We start from the raw sequence: 22,723 nt of genomic DNA on the forward strand, positions 1-22,723 counted from the left end.
TGAAAAATTGAATTAAGGCAAAAATATTAAGAGATCTTTTTTGTAGAACATTAAATTTCCTTTAAGAATCTGTCATGATCTTTTTTATACATTCATTGATTCGTTAGTCACGAAATTCCAAATTAAAAAAGTCAAATCGAGAAATTATATCAATTTATCAAGCTTAATTACTCGGAAACGGCTTGTCTGACAAAAATCTATAATCAGACCTTTTTTGTAGGGAATTTAATTTTATAAAGGGATAAGTGAACATAAATTTTTTCACTTCAATATTTCGACAGTTCTGACGTAAAACATCAAATTATTACTAAAAATCAAAAATAGCGATGATAGACCTCTTAAATTTAATATTAAGGGCTTAAAATTTCATGAAATTTTTTTTTTGCCATACTGCATGATATTCTCAATATATTTTTCAAAAAAAAAAATGGTCAATTTTTTTGGCCCAGTCTAATATTTATGCTATACGCACTTTGGCGTGCGCAGACGATAATATATGTGTATATTATTAGACGCGAGATTACAAGGGGAGGCGGAGGAGGTAAAGGACGTTAATATTGCTGATTAGTCGCCGCTGGAAGACTATAATAAAATGTAGGCACATAAAAGCTGAATATTGTTGCGTATCGTACGAGACACACGTTCAGCAGGCGATGTGCGTCAAGTATGAGGTACCTGAACTCTCCAAGAGAGATTGCAGAAAGTGTGTGAAAGAGAGAAATAGAGACTCGGTTGCAAAAACACAAGGACATGCATACGTACATACATCCATTCGTCCACAGTTGCGATGAATTCCAGGGTTATCAATGGAGGTCTCTGTCCGTTCAAAAAGACGACAACACGCAGTTAAGGCAGACGTTATACGGCGAGATATCGCAGTGTGTTTTGACTATCAGTTTCGCGGTGTATAATAATATAGGTATGTATAATATAAGTGCTCTGCACGCGTAAGAGCGAGCAGCATTGTGAATGTGGCAAGATGAAGGAGAACAATACTATAAGAGTGGTAATAATAGAATGGAAAAAAAAAGTTAAAAGAAAAAGAACCGCTCGATCGTGATTAGTTTTTATTTAAGCTTGTTTCGTCGGTCATTGTGGTCGTCCAACTAGTCTGCCCGGTTGCTGTCGTTATAACGTCTGGCTACGATAACGGATAACACACAGGCATAACGATAAATACACACGGGCCTGCAGCAGTCGACACAAACGATGAGAACTGTCCGTGCAAGCAGATACCGACTTCGCAATCTCCCGGCTAACTCACTAACTCAGTCTAAAACCCACACGCGCAACTCTATAACTGCAAATGCAGTCTCTAAAAGATAGAAGGCTCCAAACAGATTATATGTATACCTCTTTTCTCTCCTTTATACCGCACGGCTGCGGCGGAATTACACACGAACAATACAAGAGTTGCAGAAATACATACATACATACGTGTACATTAGTTTCGCAAATCTTTGTATAACCATTTTTCGAAAAACACACTCACTCACTCTCACTCCCTGGACGCTACATGTATAACAATATCTGTTTGTTCAACTAGTGGCAACGCGTGGAGAGGCGGAGCTTCGTTCCCATATGCTTTTCTACAGGGGAGGTCAAAGACCCAAAAATTGAAAGCCAACCACGTCAACAACTGAGCGATTTAACCGCTTATATGCCGAATTAATTTTTCACACCAAATACTTGAACGGATTCGCAGCCAGCCCCGTGCGTGAATTCATGGTGGGCACAAAAAATTTCTTGATTTTTCCCTGACTAAAATTCGAACCAATAACGCCATTTCGAGTGTCTAACAAACAAAGCTTCGAGTAAATACGTTTTCAAAAACATGTTTATGATCTATTTAATGGTCATGGAACCGAGCACGAAAAAACTAAGTATTCTTCGAATTTCGTGAGAAAACCTTTCTTCTTTACCGTTCCATCACACCGCCATAGAATACTTCGTCTTTTGCCTAACTTCCCGGTTTTCCCTGACCAGTGGCTTGCACCACGAAATTGGAAACTCAAAGACTTCAAACTCGCTGTTACCTGTGATTAAAAGACATGAATATGATAATCCTCCGGAGAAGGCGTTCAGAGTGTGGATTTCTTCTTCTGCTCGAATAATGGAAAAATCATCACGATTGATCCGAGAGATTTTCGAGGATTGCACGCAGCTAGCGCGGTTAACGGTAGAAGTTTAGAAAATTCTGACTCACGGTCCGTGATTCACCGTCGCTTCCCTCTTATCCGCAGAGAAAGAAGAGAGTGAGAGTGCAGCATCTCTCGTCGACCCCATAACGCCGGTTTGAGAGCGACTAGCGATGGGGTCAGGAAAATATACAACCGACTCCAACACTGCGGGGTGCGTCAGACGTACCCGATCCATGCATCATCCAAACGCAGCGACACCCCTTCTTGTTCGTGGATGTAAGATTTTATCATTCGTCCTGCAGCGTTGTGCAGCAGTATTAAAAACACCGGGGGGGGGGGGGGGGGGGGGGGGGGCCGCGTGGCGCGAGAAAAAGGGAAATTAAGTGCACCACCAGCAGCAGTAGCAGCACAAGCGGCAACGGGACTGTACTTATTGATCGGCCACGTCGCAACGCAACCGTTGAGTTTGGTTTAGTTCCGGCGATGATGGCCTCTGGTGCATCTGGTGCATCGTATCCGAGGATGAGACGGCCGTCCCGTAATAGACCGGCATCATTCTTTCATTCATTCATTCATTCATTCATACGGAGTATATTTTCTATTATCGAGTTGCGCGAAGCACGAACGCCACCGAGATATTAGATATTCTCCATCGCTCATGTATAACACATATTTATGTATATATACCCATAGATGTGTGCGTGAACGATGACAGAGTTCCGAGTGCGAGCAAAAATCTTTCGATATCTTCTGATCCGGTAGCCACAGCATGATAATTAAATATCTCTAATCTAAAACGTTTTAAACAGTCAGCAGGGGAGACGAGAACACGCTAGCGAAGTTCGCGTTTCACGTGATTTGTTATTTATCATTGATTACACATTTATTCTCTTCAACGTCGAATGAGATTTATATTTATGGATATATGCACACGGTCACACATCAGTTACCCGTGTTCCGGTCGTCATTGTAATGTTCGTCAATGACTGTCGGCCAAGGATTTCGTGTATACCTACAGTAAATGTGCAGTGAATAATCAATAGCGGAAAAAAAAGGAAAGAACAACAAGCGCTGAGTAATTGCGCGACCTTTTGACACGCGGATGAGCCATAGACATAACGTACTGCGTAACAATGTGTGTGTATAATTGTATATATGTATATATGGATAATCGTTTTTTCAACGGGTAATCGCGTTGAGTGAGTTGCTGTGCCTTCCAGAGACGGGCGACAGTTTTTCAAATTGGGAAATTGAAAAACGACACGACGTCGATTTTACCGTCTCCGATATCGAGACGAGCCCAACGAGAGTCGTCGCGCGTTTAATTCGATTGAACCGATCCGCAGGTATCGGAGTTTCTACTCGCTCTATTCGCGCTTATCATTTAACGACACGAAGCCGTGATAATATCTCGCTGTCGTTTCATCCGATTTTGTTGATGTTCGGTTCGTCGGAGGAACTGCGACTTGAAGACAACGAGGAAAGGATGCGAGATAATTTTTAATTCGTCAATATAAAATTGAGGAATATTCTATTACACATAATACAATTCGTCTCTTATATATTGTACATGAGATAAAAATAATATACAACATTTATGTATCCAGCACATATTATACCTACCACAACGTACGTATAACACGGCAATAAAATACAGTAGGTCTTTATCGCAAAGCCTCCCAAGCTCCTCCCACTCCTCATTTGAGTAAAATACGCGACACCGAAGGCCGGAGACGACGCGCAACTATAGAAGATCTCGGCTGGTGTCCGTTCCTCGAGACTCGACCTCTTAAGGCATAACTACGGACCGAACGGTTCCAAAAGTTAATCCACTTGCTGTATTTTTCAATAATTGCAATGCAAAAATAAAATCAGTCGTAGGGTCTCAATTGATTCAATCTTATGTATTGATGCATATATGTTTATTATAAATGACTGATATGCTATTCAAGGACGAGAAAAGTAATGTTCTGCATACGCGATTTCCCGAATCTAGCGTCAACTCTTGATCTAGTACAATTCACTCACACTCGCCCATGACTACATCGATAGGCGCACACAATGAACGACGCGCGGAGACCGGTCGTGGCAACACCGCAGCGTCGGCCGCCACGGACTCGCTAGTACCGTGTGTATACCAGAGACCGTTGTGCGTACTGTGATTTTTCTACGAAACAAAAGTGTGGTTATGTTGAAAGTGAATACAGAAAATTTGGTACGGTATAAAGGGAAATGGAAAAAAAAGACCGTGGTTGCTGGTAGATTGAAGCTTATTGAGCGGAATAAAGAAACGCCAGATGTGGCACGTGTCGAAAAACCAACGACCATCCTCCGTGGCATGCGATTGATCGATCCTAATGAAGTCAACAAAAACATGGTATGCAGCAATTGTAAAAAACAATTGTCATTTAATCATATCGTGGAAGAAAAAACAATTGGCTTTCACTACATTTGGACTATGAGATGTGATACTTGCTCCACGCTAACGAAATGCCACTCAAGCAAGTCACACTTCAACGACGGTCATCGTTATTATGCAATTATTATCTGCTCTTCGATATTTTCTCCTCATAACTAATCAATTATGCATACATAAAGTGAATATTTTCAATTTTGTCATTGGAGATGAGAATCTAACCTCAAAACCTAACCTCAAACTGCGAATTCATAGGTGCCGTTCGCTCCGGAGCAGGATGCAATGCACTGAGGAAAATTGCAATGTGCATAGATATGCCGGTCTTGAGTGAGGAAACATACAAGCGGTATGAACGTGAAATCGGTCCACTCATCGAAGAAGCTGCCAAGGACAGTTGCCGAGGTGCAGCGGCGGAGGAACGAAATTTAGTCATAGAGCATATCGATACGTTGCGTGATAAATTGTAAGCTCTCTGTCGTTGTGACAAAACATTTCATTCTCTTGAATGGCATAACTAAGATTTTTTTCATGAAAAGGATATTGGTGGAATCATTGCACAACAAACAAGGATACTGCAGTATTATCATAAAAAATAATAGTTCCGTATAAAATTTCCGTTTTATCGTACCTGAATTCGTACTATTCATGTCAAAAATCTATTTATAATTTTTCTTACTCAATTGTATATAAGTCAACAAGTTTGGCAATAAATTAATAAGTAGTTGTAAGCACCTCGCAGCATGAATTGTACATACAAATATACTGTTAGATTTCAATGATTAATTCCAAACCATGGTGAAGTTTGCACCGTTGGAATGCAACGGAATTCTGTTTTTTCTTGAGCCGAGCTCGAGATTCTCATTCAATATTTGGTCAGGACAATAAAACGATTCGTTTTCAAGATCCGAAGACAAATCGGTATGAAAATTTTCATGGTTTTTGAAATTGAACGAACAATTTAAGAAAAAAACGTATTTTTCGTTGGACCTCAACTTTTCAAACTTCAGTGTCATAATTCCAACAATATCGTATTCGTGAATGAATACATTAGTTTAGTGATTTGAAACAGAGATCTGTATAAAAAAAATTTTATTCCCACACCAAACGTTATAATAGACAAATGAAAATAATATTGAACAATTATATGAATAAAAAAATATACAGCGATTACACCAAACCTTGAACCCCTCAATCTCTAATATAGTATGAAATGTACAAGACCAATACAAAAATAAACAAATGTAACACATACAGAATAAGAAAACTCGAAAGGTGGAAAATGCATTGTGATTGGTTTTTTTTGTTATTCAAAATTTTTAGGCCTCAGGAAATATCGGACGAAATTTACCCCCTCGCAGACTTCATGCGGCCTAAGACCGACGATACCGATAGACTAGATTTTGATAACGCCCTGAGTCATGTCATAAATATAATTGTATCGTATGACATGGGATGGAGTAAGCGTGGTAACGGACGCAGCTACGATAGTCTGAACGGGTACGGCGCAATAATCGGGCTCCTCAGCAATAAAATATTAGATTTGGCAACGCGCAATCGTAAATGCAAAAAATGCGATCTAGGATATCCAAAAGAAGATCATGACTGTCGGCAAAATTATGATGGCAGCGCCAAGGCCATGGAAGCGTCTGTTGGAGCTCAATTAGTCAATCGCAGCAGTATTCTCAAGGAGGCAGGGCTCGACATTCGAGTTGTCATCGGGGATGAAGACTGTTCAACGATAGCAGCAATACGCCGAGAGAGATCTCAGCACATTTTCAAGCTGGCCGATTCCAATCATGTGACGAAAAATTTTTCTAACGAGTTATATGCACTGCGTTCTCGTTTCTCTGAACTCGGAGGAAAAAATGTCATTAAGCATATAAAAACTTGTTTTGCGTATTGTTGCGCGCAGAACGAAGGAAAGACCGCCGATCTTGCAGCTGCATTGCATAAATTGCCTGACCATTTTTTTTATAACCACAAAAATTGTGGAATATGGTGCGCACGTAGTTCGGAAAAAAATGGCCAACATAGAGTGCAATTGAAAAATAGTCAATTATATGAGCAATTGATGAAACTGCTGAAGAAATATGCAGATAATGCTTCGAAATTTGCAGTACGCGCGTCCAGCCAAACTAGCGAGAGTGTGAACTCAATGATGGCTCGAAAATCACGCAAGTGCGCCTGTTTTCTTTGAGCGAATCGTGCGATTATCGCTATGCAGCTTGTGTTTGTTCTCTGAATGAACGTGAAAAATATGTGTGTGATGTGAGAAAAAAGGCACAAATGACACCGGGTGTCTTCACATCAGAATTGGCGAAAAGAAGCGATGCAATACGAAAAGCTAGATCAACTCGAGAGAAATTGCCCGCTGCAAAAGCTAGACGGAAGCAATTGCGCGTAGACAGGGAAAATTTACGAAAAAAACGTGAAACAGCAGAAGGAGTGCAATATCAGTCAGGTTGTGGTTTAGAGTTTGACACAGACATCGCTTGTACAAATTACTCTGATCCGTCCGAAAACAAACTTTTAAAATTAATTCCCGACAACTACGAAGTAATATATTTTGACCTCGAAACTTCTGGATTGTCTCACTCTTCAGACATACTGCAAATTGCAGCTAAGTCTTAGAGTTTCAGATTCTGCTCATATGTAAATCCAACGCAAGTAGTAGACGCGAGAGCATCTGCAATTACTGGGTTGAACAATGTGGCAGGGGAATTGCATTTACATGGTCAAAGAGTTGATTCAATCCCCATTAAAGATGCGCTGGTTGCTTTTTATGAATTCTTAAAACTATTTAAAAAACCTTGTCTACTTGTTGCTCACAATGCCACATTTGATGCAACACGTTTAGTCCTTGCTGTCAACGGTCATTCGATGACTGAAGACTTCCAATTAGTTGTCGTTGGGTTTTCAGATACGTTGCCATTATTGAAAAAAATTTATCTCGAGCGAAAGGGACCAGGAATGTTCAAGCTAGAGAAATTAGCTGAAGATATTCTAAATTTAAAGACCAACACACGTTTTCACGATGCATTATATGACGTAGAAATACTGGAACAACTCAGCGTTGTTGCTATTGACATTGCCAGTTTCTTTACAACATGCAAACGATTTATTGAAAGATTAAATAATTGCATACATAACATAAAAGTTGCGATGGCATTGCCTTATTTGGAGCCGTTAAAAAATGTTATATCGGCAGGAATGCTCAAAAAAATGGCCAGCGCTAGTATTACGTACGACAGACTGAAAGAAGTTCAAAAAACTAGTGGAAAAAATGGAGTCGTTAATTTATTATCAGAACGAATAATCAATAAGAAGCCTCTAGTCACCGATAGTAAAAGAATATTACTGGCTCTTACTGATTTTCTTGCAAAGAACGTTAGTTAGCGTAAATTGATTTACGCGAACGAGTGATAAGCTGTAATATGCTTGTGATAGTTTGTTACATTTGTAAGACGAAAGATCTATGCCGTTATAAAGATTTTCTTCAGTTTTGGATTTGTTATTCACTGCATAGTTTACTTTTCTACTGATGAATAAGAATTCTCGACCTCGTATATAATCTATTATAGAATCTTGGTGATCGGTCAATTAAGTAAACGTATTTTTATCTAACGTTTCGACCCGGATATGGGCCCTCCTCAGAACGAATTATTTACTTGACTGTCAAGAACAACAAAAAATTTTTTTATAAATAATAATACTAGAAGTAATCAGACATTAAATATTGTAGATGTAATACTCTTAGGGCTATTATATATTATTGGTTAGTAAGAACATTTTGATTAATTGAAAAAAGAATGGCTTTAAGTGTTATTTACCTTTTTTTATAAGTAAGTGGACTAAGATGTAGTCGAATTCACAATTTACAATTAGTGGAGACAATGTTGTTTGAGTGACGGTAGTCAATGTCAATCTTCTAGTTATTTTACATGTAGGAGTTAATAGTTGGAAGTCATTAATTAAAAAGATTAAAGAACTATGTTTCTTCACAGTCAGTATGTCATTGTGTTAAAAGGTTTTTAAAGAAGATCTTTTTAGCAGTAAAATTAATTTGCAAGTGTCCGAGAAGTGGAGGTAGGCTCTTTATGACTATGTTCCACACGTCTAACCAAAAATTATTGTTGGTTGAACCGATTGGGTCAACAGGTGAATAACGACTGATGGGAGAAACAAATATGATCCAGAGTGAAGGTGAACCTAATATAAACAATTATACAGAAAAACAATAAATATTTTGTGAAAAAAAATTATGTAGAAAGAACTGTGTTATGGGGACAAAAAATTTTTTTGTATCTGGTTAAGGTTAAACAATATTTGTTGTGTGGGCGGAGATTAGAGGTTTGTAAATATTACTTAAATGTTCAACATCTTGTCTAAGATTAACGGAATTGGTGTGACCTACAATGTTGCACATTTCAAGTAATAGTCTTTTATAATAATTGTGTTCTTCACAAAGGATGTTTGCATTGTCGTAATTAAAAGTATGTTGTTTATCGATACTATGTTTTGTTAGAGCCGTGTGACGTTCTTCAATCTCATGTACATTGCGTTGGTGTTCCCTGATTCTGGTGTTAAGGTGGCGGCCAGTTTGACCTATATAAACTTGGTTGCAATCATTGCAAGGTATTTTATACACAACATTGGATCGTTTGCCCATGGGGCAAAAAAACCTGGTCACAAAGATATCTGAATTTTAATTCTCACCATCCAATGTCCTACAAAATAGGCACCATCATTAACCTAGTAGACCGAGCCATCAAACTTTCTAGTACAGAGTTCCAGGAAAAAAACCTGTCGCTCATATACAATATACTAAGATGGAATGATTACCCTCATGGCCTATTACACCAACATATTAATAAGAGACGTACCTACATCAACAACTTACCTGACAATAATATTGACTCTGCTCCCGCAGACGATAACAATAGACCTGCTACTACATATATTCCCATCCCATATGTATCTGGTCTCTTTGAGTCTCTGAACCGCCTATTCGCCAAACATAATGTCAAGTTTGTTGGAAAAAATTCAAAAGATTTACAACTAGTTTTTGATACGGGAAAAGATAAGATCCCCATGGGCAAACGATCCAATGTTGTGTATAAAATACCTTGCAATGATTGCAACCAAGTTTATATAGGTCAAACTGGCCGCCACCTTAACACCAGAATCAGGGAACACCAACGCAATGTACATGAGATTGAAGAACGTCACACGGCTCTAACAAAACATAGTATCGATAAACAACATACTTTTAATTACGACAATGCAAACATCCTTTGTGAAGAACACAATTATTATAAAAGACTATTACTTGAAATGTGCAACATTGTAGGTCACACCAATTCCGTTAATCTTAGACAAGATGTTGAACATTTAAGTAATATTTACAAACCTCTAATCTCCGCCCACACAACAAATATTGTTTAACCTTAACCAGATACAAAAAAATTTTTTGTCCCCATAACACAGTTCTTTCTACATAATTTTTTTTCACAAAATATTTATTGTTTTTCTGTATAATTGTTTATATTAGGTTCACCTTCACTCTGGATCATATTTGTTTCTCCCATCAGTCGTTATTCACCTGTTGACCCAATCGGTTCAATCAACAATAATTTTTGGTTAGACGTGTGGAACATAGTCATAAAGAGCCTACCTCCACTTCTCGGACACTTGCAAATTAATTTTACTGCTAAAAAGATCTTCTTTAAAAACCTTTTAACACAATGACATACTGACTGTGAAGAAACATAGTTCTTTAATCTTTTTAATTAATGACTTCCAACTATTAACTCCTACATGTAAAATAACTAGAAGATTGACATTGACTACCGTCACTCAAACAACATTGTCTCCACTAATTGTAAATTGTGAATTCGACTACATCTTAGTCCACTTACTTATAAAAAAAGGTAAATAACACTTAAAGCCATTCTTTTTTCAATTAATCAAAATGTTCTTACTAACCAATAATATATAATAGCCCTAAGAGTATTACATCTACAATATTTAATGTCTGATTACTTCTAGTATTATTATTTATAAAAAAATTTTTTGTTGTTCTTGACAGTTAAGTAAATAATTCGTTCTGAGGAGGGCCCATATCCGGGTCGAAACGTTAGATAAAAATACGTTTACTTAATTGACCGATCACCAAGATTCTATAATACATTACTTTTCTACTCTACGTTGAGTATAAATCTGTGTAACAAAACATGATGTCAAATAAAAATGACTGAGAATAAAAGCATGTGATTAATTATTTCTCTTGGTGAAAAATTGTCCGTTTTTATGTAGATTGTCACCGAATCTAATTGGTGAATATATATAGTAGGGTACATATAAATACATTGGGGATAGCAGTGGGCAAAGTCTCAGAATGGATGTAGTAGTGTACATGTATACACACCGCGCGCAGTCGCAGAGTTGATGTGACAGTGTACACGTAAATACAACCGACAGTGTCTCACTGCAACGTTGCCGCGACGCTCCCCTCTCGACCGTCGTGCGAGAAATTTCGTGATAAATGTTGAACTTTGTGTGCGTTTATCAAAAAGTCCTATGACTGAAAAAGTTTGAATCCAAGACAAAAAAATTCTAATTTTTTTCTCTGTCAAATGTTAGTTTTTCATCAGATTAGCGCGGCTCAGTTAGTTGTGACAACAAAAAACGTGTGCGTTTTATTGGCCTGGTATGGGGAAGACGTGTCACCAGTACTGACTTTAACCGTGATTTTCTCGTTAATCTATGAGACAATCGTGTTGAAAATTTGTAGAGATATTAACCACTACTCGAATTAAAAGTAGGAGAAATTTTAGCTCGCTTATGCGAGATCATTGCGTTTCATCAAAAACGACACGTGACCTTATTGTGCGTAGGAATTACACATACTCCGTGGTATATTCATTGAGAGGTTGAACGATGCGGAAAGAAGAGGAGAGATTGAATTGAACGATTCTTACGGGTTATTATACATTGTACTTTGGATATTATCTTCAAAGCCATTACACCCCGGCACTTAATACCATATATTTTCTACACGCACGCTATCGCAGACTTCTTTTATGATAACATGTTTCATTTTATTTTTTTCCTATCCCCCGTCATTTTTTCATTCGTTCTAAAGGACTATTTAAGGAGCTACGACTAATCCGCCGAGGTCGAGGCGTTATTTGATTCTCGCGTAATCAAGTTTCAAAATAAATATGGGTCATTCCATGTCAAATCGACCAATGGTTGTACTCGACCCCTTTTGTTTTGGATGAAATTTGATCAGAAGTTTTCATTCATCATACGAAGAAGTTCTGCCAAAGGAAATAAATTAAAAATTTTTTATTCAAAAGTTACGCAACTTTTAAAATTTCACTATTTTTCCTGTTTTTTAAACTTATGCTTCAAAGATCTCGAAAACTATTATAATTACTGCAATGATCTGAGCTAGATTTTCAAGGGGATACTCGAAGCTACCAAAAAAAGGACATATAAGGATATATAAACAACAAACTGCGTGAATTCTAGAAGTACGGCCATCACGGATATAATAGAGACCTCTGGAAAGTTTCACAGTAAATATCTAGTAGAAAAATTTTAGTAGCAAACATGAGATGGCAGAGTGTGTCACTTCTTAACTGATACAAATGTACATTTAATTACCAAATGAATTTAAACGACATTATTTTTTCATATACTCTATAACCTTAAAATAAATATTTGTGCCTTAAAATTGAAAATTACAAGTGAATTCATCATTGTTTTATTCAGTCAGTGCCAAAGAAAAAAAAATTTTTTCTTCAAAATTCAAAAATTTATATTTTTTGAAAGAAAAAAAACCCCATCTCAAAAATTTCAGGATCTTTTGAGATCAGTTAGAGGTACTCCAGAAAAAAATTGGAGCGAAAAATTTAATGGCGGTCATCGATTTTTACAACGTTGTAAATTCCAAAATTCTGCAAAAAAAAAACGATTTTATGAAAAATTTTTTCAAAAAATTTTTTTTTTTGGTAGCTTCGAGTATCCCCTTGCAAATCTAGCTCAGATCATTGGAGTAATTATAATAGTTTTCGAGATCTTTGAAGCATAAGTTTAAAAAACAGGAAAAATAGTAGAATTTTAAAAGTTGCGTAACTTTAGAATAAAAAATTTTTAATTTTTTTCCTTTTTGCAGAACTTCTTTGTATGATGAATGAAAACTTCTGACCAAATTTCATCCAAAACAAAAGGGGTCGAGTACAACCATTGGTCAATTTGACATGGAATGACCCATATATATATTTTTTTAGTTTCAATTTGGTACAAGAATACGCCTGTTAAAATTTGAGGGCTTAACGAAATACGGTTGGTGCTTCATTCCGATTCGTATGACTAGATAAAGCTAACAGAAGATTCACAGACACACTTTTGTAGAGAATTGAACGATCTTCGAAAAAAATCTGTTATCATATCATGACAAATCTACTCTTTCGAAAGTTGGTCAAGGTGCTTAAGTAACTTTTGACCTTCATTAAACTATAGGGCGATTATGGTCCGTAACTACATATCCGTACATCACACCACATTTATTTGACAGGTCTGCTCACGGAGCATAAAACGCTTTATATTGTATGCGTACATATAACGCAGGACACGGCGTGAAGCGATCAAACTGAAAGAAAAAAAAACCCCCGCAACTACACGTGTATAGTTAGTATTAAGACTTGTAGTTTGTTACAAAAACAAACCTATAGGACAATACTTTTGTGCCGTTCTCGTTGTTGTTGTTGTTTACAAAACGAATTCTATATTATAAACGTATGCACAGAAGCGGCGAGATCGGCTGGCGAAGAAGAGTGGAGGTGAAAAGAAGAAAAGAAAAAACATATACACAGGCATATAGAGATTGTACGTGCATGCGCGCACACACACACACACACACACGTTGTATGTGTCGAAGCGAAAGCGGCGGAGGCGGCAATTGACGCACGTGTCGTCGTTAGACGGGGCCAACTGGTGTTTGTACAGTTTGTTACCGTTTGCTTAGTCTGTGTCTGGATAAATCTGGAACACCACGGCACCAGAGCCTCAAGGCCTTCTTTCCTTCCCTATAATAGATACATACACCGTAGGTACGCTCTCGAAGCCAGACCGGCAGGCCTCACCGCCACCCCGTTTTTCTTTCTTTACTTTCTCTCGATCTTGCACGTATACCTCCACCCCTTGAATTGATCAGGCTGGGAATTTTGTAACGTTGTTGTAATCATGCGTGATTAGGAAAAAAAAAACTCGTCATGTTGCAATTTTAGGAAACTGTTGACAAAAGTGTGATCAAACTCAGATTTTGTAACTTTCAACTTTTCCAGTTATTTCAAAGGGTGCATAATAGTAATTTTTCTTGCGGCATTTCGATACGGTAACGTTACTAACTTCAGCTTCGTTTGAATTTTAAATTCTCTCAACGAGACTACCGGATACATACGTTAATCCGTACAGCATGTAATTTACATACATCGCCAGAAAGATGACAATTTCGGAAATCTAGTTAATCAATATTCCAGAAAAATCTACAAGCATATTTGCAATGTGGTTGAAGTTAGTAACGTTACTGTAACAAAGATAGATATTGAGGAAAAATCGTTACTCCGTATCATCGGAATTGTCTGAACTTTGGTAAACCATACCGAACCAAATATACCCAATTGTTAAAAAGCCAACTCTTCGAAAGTCATTCTGAAATTGCAAAATAATGAATTTCTTACTGAGATTTCGTAACGTTAACGTTGCTTACTTATCAACCTCTTTATTTACTGTTAAAATATCGCTTTCCTTTCACGTATACGACGATAGTACATACATAGGTATATTTCGTTGTACGAAATGCGGGTAAAAACAAGGAAAGAATGTGAGCAAAAAGAAGAAGAAAAACAACAGATGAAAAATAAGGGAAAGAAAATTCTTTTTTTTTTTCACACAAATGTTACGCACGTCAAAACGGCAGATATTTTCGCGACGCGATAAACGATTTGGGGGTGTGGTGGTGGTGGTGGTTGCATAACGCGGCAGACAACCCCCCCCCCCCTACCCCTTTCGTTCGTTCATTCGGTTGGGCGGCGAATGGGCGCGTGAGCAGAGTCAACAGGTGGCGAACGTGTTATAACATAGCCAAACATTGACCGTGTCGATATATGCCTACGTATGACGGAGTGGCGGTGAAACGATGGACTCTAAAAAATGAAGAAGGAAAAAAAGAAAGGGAAAAATAGAGAACTAACGTTTGGAAATGAGGAAGGCCACAAACAATGCACACAAATAACAAAAAAATGAGACCTGTGCGATGTGGTAAATTCTTCAATTTCAAGTCCTAGCCTTTTTTTTTTTTTTTATTTATAGCAGTATTTAGGTGATCAGTCTCAAGATCGTGATTTTTCACTGTTTATATAGTTGAACGTAAAGAAAAAAAAATCACACAGAAATTTGAAACAAAATTTTTCTTTCTCTTCGTGTACGTGATTTCATGCTTTTTTTTCTCTATAGACTTTTCCCCTTTTACCGCAACAAGAACTGAACTGCATGAACACTATTAACCGAAACGTGTTCATTAGAAAAATTTTCAACGTTTCAATATCGTTGAAAAGATTCAAACAAAGTGTGTGTAGGAATGAATACTTTGAACTTCCACGTAAATCAAGATTATACTGAACAATATCATCGAGCTTTCAAATTTCGAACAATTTTAGAACGACTTCCAAGGAGTTTACTTCAAAATATGAACATGTACTCTTTGTTATTATTTAATAGCTGAATCTAAGAAAATCCTAAGGGTCCATGTAAGAATTTTTTTCTGAACACGCATCGTTAAAGTAACGTTATTAATTTGAACCGCGTAAAATTTCCCAGTCTGTCATGTCATTATTTCTATGGCTTGTTGTTTCGGCGTCTATCGTTGCAAATATACCACTACGTACTACAACCTGATACGATATGCAGAAACTCACACGATGGCGCAATTAGCTTCAACTTTCTACAATACACCGTATGCACACAGTGATATTAAAAGAAAATAAACGAGAAATTTCCGTGTTGTGTGTGTATGTGTGTGTGAAAGTAGTTCCAGTTTTGCTCTCAAATTAAACTTTAGAAAGACGAAAAAAAAAAAAAAAAAAAAAAAATAAAAAAAAAAAGAAAAAGAAATAAGAAAACCATCGCGGCTGTAATAAAAATAAGAATACGATAAAAATGAAAAGATGCGCGTGTGTGACGTACAACGTTGGAGAACGATGCGGTCACGCCTGAATGCACGCATGCGAGGCGACGCGACGCGAGTGAAAGCTCGCGCGTTCCACGGCATTCCGGGACACGGTAAAATAAAAAAAAAAAAAGTTGAAGACGAATAAGAAGAAGAGAGGCGGAAGTTGCGCCTCGGTGCGCTTCGGCCCCCTTCCACAGGCGTTCTCCCTCTGGACTTTCATAATTCTACCGCTACTCTAGAATATCTCTGTATCAGGGCTATGCCTAGGAGATATTCAGGCCAGAGTGGCAGCGGCTCTCATTTTTCTTAAATCTCACTACGCGCAGTCGATCCCTGGGCTTACTTTGAGGAATCGGAAAAATTGTTTACAGACAAGAAACGGAGACTTGTATACGTCGAACCTACCACAAGGGCCATGTCGCGTGACTTAGCAGCCTGGACGTGAAGTAACCGAGACGTGAGCTCGATCAGTTTTCTCCTCAATTGTTTGACAGAGACGCCTAGCGTCTGCATGCAGCGTCGCCGCAGCTTCATTTGAACTTCGCCGCCAGGTTGCCGTCCGAATTTATGGAAGAAAAATAGCCTAGGTACAACCGACTGTCAACCGGCTATCGTGGCGAGCGTCCTGCTGCACCGTCTCCTCTCTTCCCTCTTCTATTCTCGCCACCACGAGTAGTATCTACTATCCGCCGCAGATACTCCAGCTGTCAAACAAACGTCGTGACGCTTCTCTGACGCTTCTCGACGTATGTCTTATTCCCCTTCATCCGCACCCAACGAATAAATTCATAACCACCGCGTCGTTTCCCGAACAGAACTACTATATTAACGTCGATGATCAACCGACCGTAATCACTTTGTAATTCTTTCGATCTGATTTTTCTTTTAAAAAATTACCAATCATCAACACTAACGATCCCACTCGCGTGCGTACGTTTTCCTCTTTATCTCCTCTAGTTGAGTGAGTCAGTGAACGAGTTTTTTACTTTCTTTCTCACCCCGAAACATCAAAACGAGAATATAAAAACCGAACTGCAAACCAATATCCCGTGTATAATCAACTCGTTTTCCTTAAACACGACAGTTTCCTCCAATCACCCGAAAAAGGGGTAACATTTTTTTTTTAAATCACAACACTCGTCGACCATTCGTCCAGTACAAACTGCACGTTTGTACAACGGTACATATTATTTCCCGATATTTTATTTTATCGCATTAAAATACATACACGTAGATACGTGTAATAACTTCCCCTCTCTTTGATCCGATCGCGCGCCGCCTCCGTAGGTCTAAAACTCGTCGAGTCCAGCGGCTGACTGAACGCGTCTCCTCGATCGCCGGCCGGAGACAGCAGCAGCACTATCGCCCCCCACCCCCCGCCCGCCGCCCCGCCCCCCTCGCCGTCAAACATACACCCCCCGACGTATTCGTCGCCCCTCGGGACCCCCTCCACGGGCTCGCCGACGGCCGGAGGGTTACGACGTCGCTCGCTTCGTCGTCGTATTCCCCGAGACACGCAGACGCGACGGCGAAGAACACCGAGGAGCCATCATCGACGCAGACGCGTTGCGCCGGGCGTTTGCATACGTGTGGTGCGTGCATGGGTATGCACGTGTGTGTGCGCCTGTAACGAATAAAGAGAGATTGAGAGAGAGAAAGAGAGAGAGAGAGAGAGAGAGAGAGAGAGAGAGAGAGGGTAACACGGACGTTTCGTGGACGCGAGGACGGCTGGTGGGTATAACCGAGGGTACAAACTCGCAGGAGCGTACATACGACCGAACGTCGGGATCGAGACGAGACGGGAAAAATTGCCTACCTCGGATAATATTGAGACTGGTAGACGCCGTACTATTTTTTCCAGTTTGTTGTTTCTCGGTGTGTGATTGTTTTTTAACCGTATCTTGTAGATTGTCTGCTTGCCTGTCTGTACCTGCATCCGTAATACGGACGAAAAGTATTACGGGGAAATTTGACGCGCGCTTGCTCGAGACGGTCGATCCTTCAGAGTGAAAAGCCTTTCCCTATCCCCTTTATCTTACGCTGTGACTGTCTTTCCTTCGTTGTCCACGAAAATTATCGCTAACCGAAGAACTGAGCTACTTATACTGAGAGATGATGAGAGATGAATAAACTGTGAGAATGAAGTAGGTCAGGTCAAGATGTTGGTCGGGAAATAACGACGACAATCGTTCGTCGATCCGACCCTTTTAGTCATCGTTCTACGGTATCCTTTATAATATTAGCGTAATCAATCGCCGACGGAACAGGAAGAAAGCGAGAGGAAAAAAAACGCGGGGTTAGGTGAATGCGCGCGGTGGTTGATCGCGAGTGATACGCAATGCAGACGAGGGAAGACCGAGTTTCTTATGACCATGACAGTTGACTCAACATAATAATTATCAACGAGGTGCAAATAAATTACTTAAATAAGAAACAAATGCATATATACAGATATATTAATCAACATACAATGTTGATATGTTATATACATCACATCAATTTTCCAAGTACATTATACCTAGATTCTGTCTCTGGCATCAAATGAACTGCAAATTACCGTCGTAACATTCCGTACCGAATAAAAACTTATGGAAAACAAACGAAGAGAAAAAAGCGCGATCAGTTGCATAAAAACAAAATTTAATCCATTATAGGTATTATACGTGGTATGTACATAATATTATAAATTTCTCGACTAAATAAAAAACTTATTATATTATTACTATCATTATTATTACATTATACATCACGTTGACAAGTTGTTATTATTATTATTATTATTACTATCCGTGTGACATGGGAATCATCCTGTAGCGTGAAATAAGTATATTATATACACACATGCGCGCACATGTATAAATGCAGACAAATATACGTACAGGATAGCTACATATATGTATACATGTATGCCTATAGTACATGTATATACATATATACGTGTAGAGCACACAGGGAAAGAAATCACACGTGAATGGCGGTCGCCGCTCTACTTACGGCGCTAGCTCTAAGGCAGACGGCCCCCCCAACCCCCCGTAACACCACACGGGTGAGCGTCCCGCCGCCGTGAACCGCCGCCAAACCGTAGTGCACAGACGGTCCAACACGTTCTCAGTTTCGTGGGACACGTGCACCAACACAAAGGCGTAGCCCCGGGGCACACACGTACGTAAGACCCGTCGCAACACCACGCCGTCACGCCACCGCGTCATCGCCCCCCCCCCCCCCTCCACCCCCACCCCTCCGCCTCGCCACCTCCCGCCCCACTTCTCATGACGAGCCTATGCGTGTGTGTGTGTGTGTGTGTGTGTGCGCCTGTGTGTGTGCGCCGTCTAGACAGGAGGTTGCCGGGGCTGGAGTATGGAGGGGGCGTTAGATCCGTTGTCGGGCGGTGGGCGGGGGCAGAGAGAAGGAGTGAGAGAGGGAGAAAGACGCGCACCGCTGAGGCGCGGAAGAGAGAAAGGGTGAGCGGGGGGGTGGGGTGGGGGGGAGAGCAGAGCTTGATAACCGGGCTATCATATCTCAGGGCCGAGAGCGAGCGCCGGCCCCGCGTCTCGTCATCGTCGTCATCGTCGTCGACGATGTTCCCCGCCGCGGTGGAAAACCAGCCTGCGCGCGGCGGCTAGCTGGAATCTTTGAGAATACCGAGCCGACAGAGACGCTGGAAGAACGTGATAAGGCGCGATTCGTTTTCGATTTTTTCTTTTACTCTCTCTACTCCTCCGTAAGGTTCCTTCGTACTATTTTTTTTTGTTTGCATTCATATACATGTGTGTACACGCTGTTGAAAATTTATGTTGTAAATTTACTACAAATGTACAGGGAGCATTGTTTAGGTATTAGGTATTATGAATTTATTATACGTATGGTGAGTAATTTCAAAACCAGAATTGTGAAATTTACCATACTATTTAGTAAAATTAGTGCGATGAATGTTGTAAACTTGAATGTCATTATTCGATTGGTAATTGGCAAATTCAATACTCGAATTTTTAATTGCTGTTTTATCATATTTGCTTTACAAGTTTAGTAACGTTATGGTAAATGTATGCTAAGCTGTAAAATGACAAAATGTAGATGAAAAACGGGTTGTGATTGATGTAATTACGGTGTAATTGTTTGAAATTGAAAATTTGATTGTTAATTTCAAAATTTACATGCTAATTCTTTGAGCTGTACTGAAATCTGATACCTACTGTCAAGGATATTGTATAAAATTTGTATCCTGCACAACTTCAGTAGATTCACAAGAAAAGTCCAGAATTTCAGTAGTATGTATAAATTCAGTAGCATGTTCAGTAAATTTCAAATACCGTACACCTGTATAGTGAATTTACAAATATAATACGTTTACTACATAATTTAGTAAATTAAAAATACGCTTTTGCGTTTTTCCAACCAAGTCAAGAATAATTAAGGAATTCGATTGGAAACTTAATAAGAATGCTTAGCAATCTTCTTTGAAACGCCAAATTTTTTGTTGCCATACTTTTGTGTATTACAAACGTGTGGTAAATTTACGGAAAATTTTCAACAGTGTAGTTACCGTAACACCATATCAAATTCTCTTCCGGTTTTCTTCTCTTCTGCAACTGCTGTTCTTTACGATTATTCATTATTTACAATTATACGCGTACGTGCGTACAGCGCATCACACGTACAGTCTGCAGAAAGATAGTACGGATAGACGGTATCGCGATACGCGCAACGTGCGGCGAAATTTCAATATAACATGTATAATAATATCGTACATACTGCAGTCATCGATAACGTGCAGCTGCTAGAAGGGGGACCGCGCTTCCTTCTTCGCCCTGCATCGATTTGGCTAATGCACGGATCACAGAACGCGCGTAGAGTCGCCACGACACGTGTTACATTTGCGTACCTGCATCCCGAATTACCGCGTATTCGCGCGTATCCATCAGCACATCGTTGCGTGTAATAGTTATAATTCGTAATCGCGTTTACACGCGTTACGTACTCCTCAAATGTATCGGTAAATTATGCATATGCGAAACAGGCTCGTGTTTCGTACAGCTTGCACACGTATAATACCTACCGTAGGTAAGTAAGTAAGTAAGTAAGTAAATAAGTAAGCATGCACGCATTACGTGCCCATATTTATCGCGACTGGAGAGTACGAGCGTGGCGTACGTGCGACTCGCGGTTGAGCGGAAAAAAGAGACCAAGAAAGCCATGGAGAGATAGAAACAGGAACGGGCATCGCCGGCGGCCGGCGGCCTTCAATAAGCCGTCTTTGTACCTACGCTGCTGCTGCTGCTGCTGCTTTGCACTGCCCTTCAGGGACTGACTGACTGACTTTGTAAGCACTTGCCGGTCCCGTTTAAGCGGTCAGTGACGCGAAGATTACGAGGAGATCCGGCCACCGTGCTACGTTACAGGTACAAGTTTGAAGTACCTCGTACCGCTTGTGTCTCTTCTTCACGTGCAGAGGAAAATGCAGGAGATTGGCGCGCGATTTAAAATCTCTCTCGTATGTGTATATATAGTGGGTATAATGTATAAAATCAACGGAGTAGAACGAGATGTAAGAAATATGATAAGAGAGTTTCTTTCTTTATTCGCCTCGGCTCGCGGTTTAATTGCGACTCTTTGTGTCAGAGAGACAACGTGTTGTACAGTGTTTTGTACGATTTGATCGAAGGACGTACCTCGCGAACATCGCGGTGGAGAAATTGAGAATTTATTACAAGTCACGCGCATACGAACGAACGCAGCGATGAACGCGAAGTGAGCAACGCGCGTGAATATAAAGTATAACGAAATTCACGTCGTGCGGCCGATAATCGACCGGCCTCGATAAGAAAAGTTACGAAAAAGAGGATAAGAAAAATCAAATCAAAAAAAAAAAAGAAAAGAGAAGAACAACAATACTATGGGTATGATAATTTATTGTCGCATTATACGAGCGGATTGATTTGCAACGACGACAATCGTTGAACTTTCGAGCACAAGCGATCGCTTAACCTTGGTTTTATCGAATCACGTGACATTCTAGATGATTCCGTTCTTTTTAATTTTAGTTTAATTTCTTTTTTTCATCACAGTAAATATTATTTTTTAAGAAATGATAAAATCAAAAATCGGATACATTTTTTATACGCACGATACAAGATACAATTTACGGATATCATATTTTCATCTGAATTTCGGGGCATCGGATGTCCGTCTGATGACAGTGCGAATGATATTGCAAGTGCAGAATGATAATCGTGCAGCATCGGAAATACCGGCTAATATCTGACCTTAACCTTGGCCCGATCCAACCCAATCTTTCTCTACAAAGTATATTGTAATACAGGATGTACAGCAGGGTAAGGGAGCTTGCAGGAAGGAGGAAGAAGGAGACACGAACGATCCTTCCGCTCGACTTGAGCCAATCGGCGGATACAAGTTGGGTATGCAGACGCGGTTGAATATACGTATACCTATATAACAAACAGTTATACCATCCTGCGACGAAACCGGGACATTAATTACACGTGGCGTTTGTCAGAGGCAAAACTTATGATCGTCGTCGTGTGTCAATGACCACCGTGACCCTGTTTATTACATCTACGTACACATTGAACGTATAATTCATTATATGGCATATGATTATACAAACGGCTCCAAATCGAAGGCTACATGAACGCGCTGTATAAAAAGTAAGTCGAAATAAATTTCTTTGCGACTTTTTTTTCCGTAACCCGCAGGCGGATATATGATACCTACTCACAAAACAAAACGAAAATACAAACTCAGCGAAAAATTAATTTATGTCATAAAATTACTCTACACAGGCTTAGTAGGAATAATGATAATATTAATAAGAATAAGCATTCCGTTTCGTTCACTCGGTATAACTCGGAATGCAAATAATAAATTTGTTATGACTGTCGCTGTCTCGTCGTCTCGTCGTGGTCGGTC

General features: G+C 39.5%; 1 protein-coding gene and 1 long non-coding RNA gene across 4 annotated transcripts in view; both read right to left on the bottom strand.

Moving 5' to 3' along the window:
* The window catches only part of LOC124217756 (low-density lipoprotein receptor class A domain-containing protein 4), a 71,451-nt gene that overhangs the window by 8,585 nt on the left and 40,143 nt on the right, over positions 1-22,723 (bottom strand). The window lies entirely within an intron of this gene.
* Positions 3,654-16,332, bottom strand: LOC138190746 (uncharacterized). The gene is made up of 2 exons (XR_011176828.1): positions 16,202-16,332; positions 3,654-3,941 (listed from the first exon to the last, which is right to left on the bottom strand). It is a non-coding gene; the product is annotated as an uncharacterized lncRNA (long non-coding RNA).

This window comes from Neodiprion pinetum, chromosome 4 (assembly GCF_021155775.2).
Source record: "Neodiprion pinetum isolate iyNeoPine1 chromosome 4, iyNeoPine1.2, whole genome shotgun sequence".
NCBI lineage: Eukaryota > Metazoa > Arthropoda > Insecta > Hymenoptera > Diprionidae > Neodiprion > Neodiprion pinetum.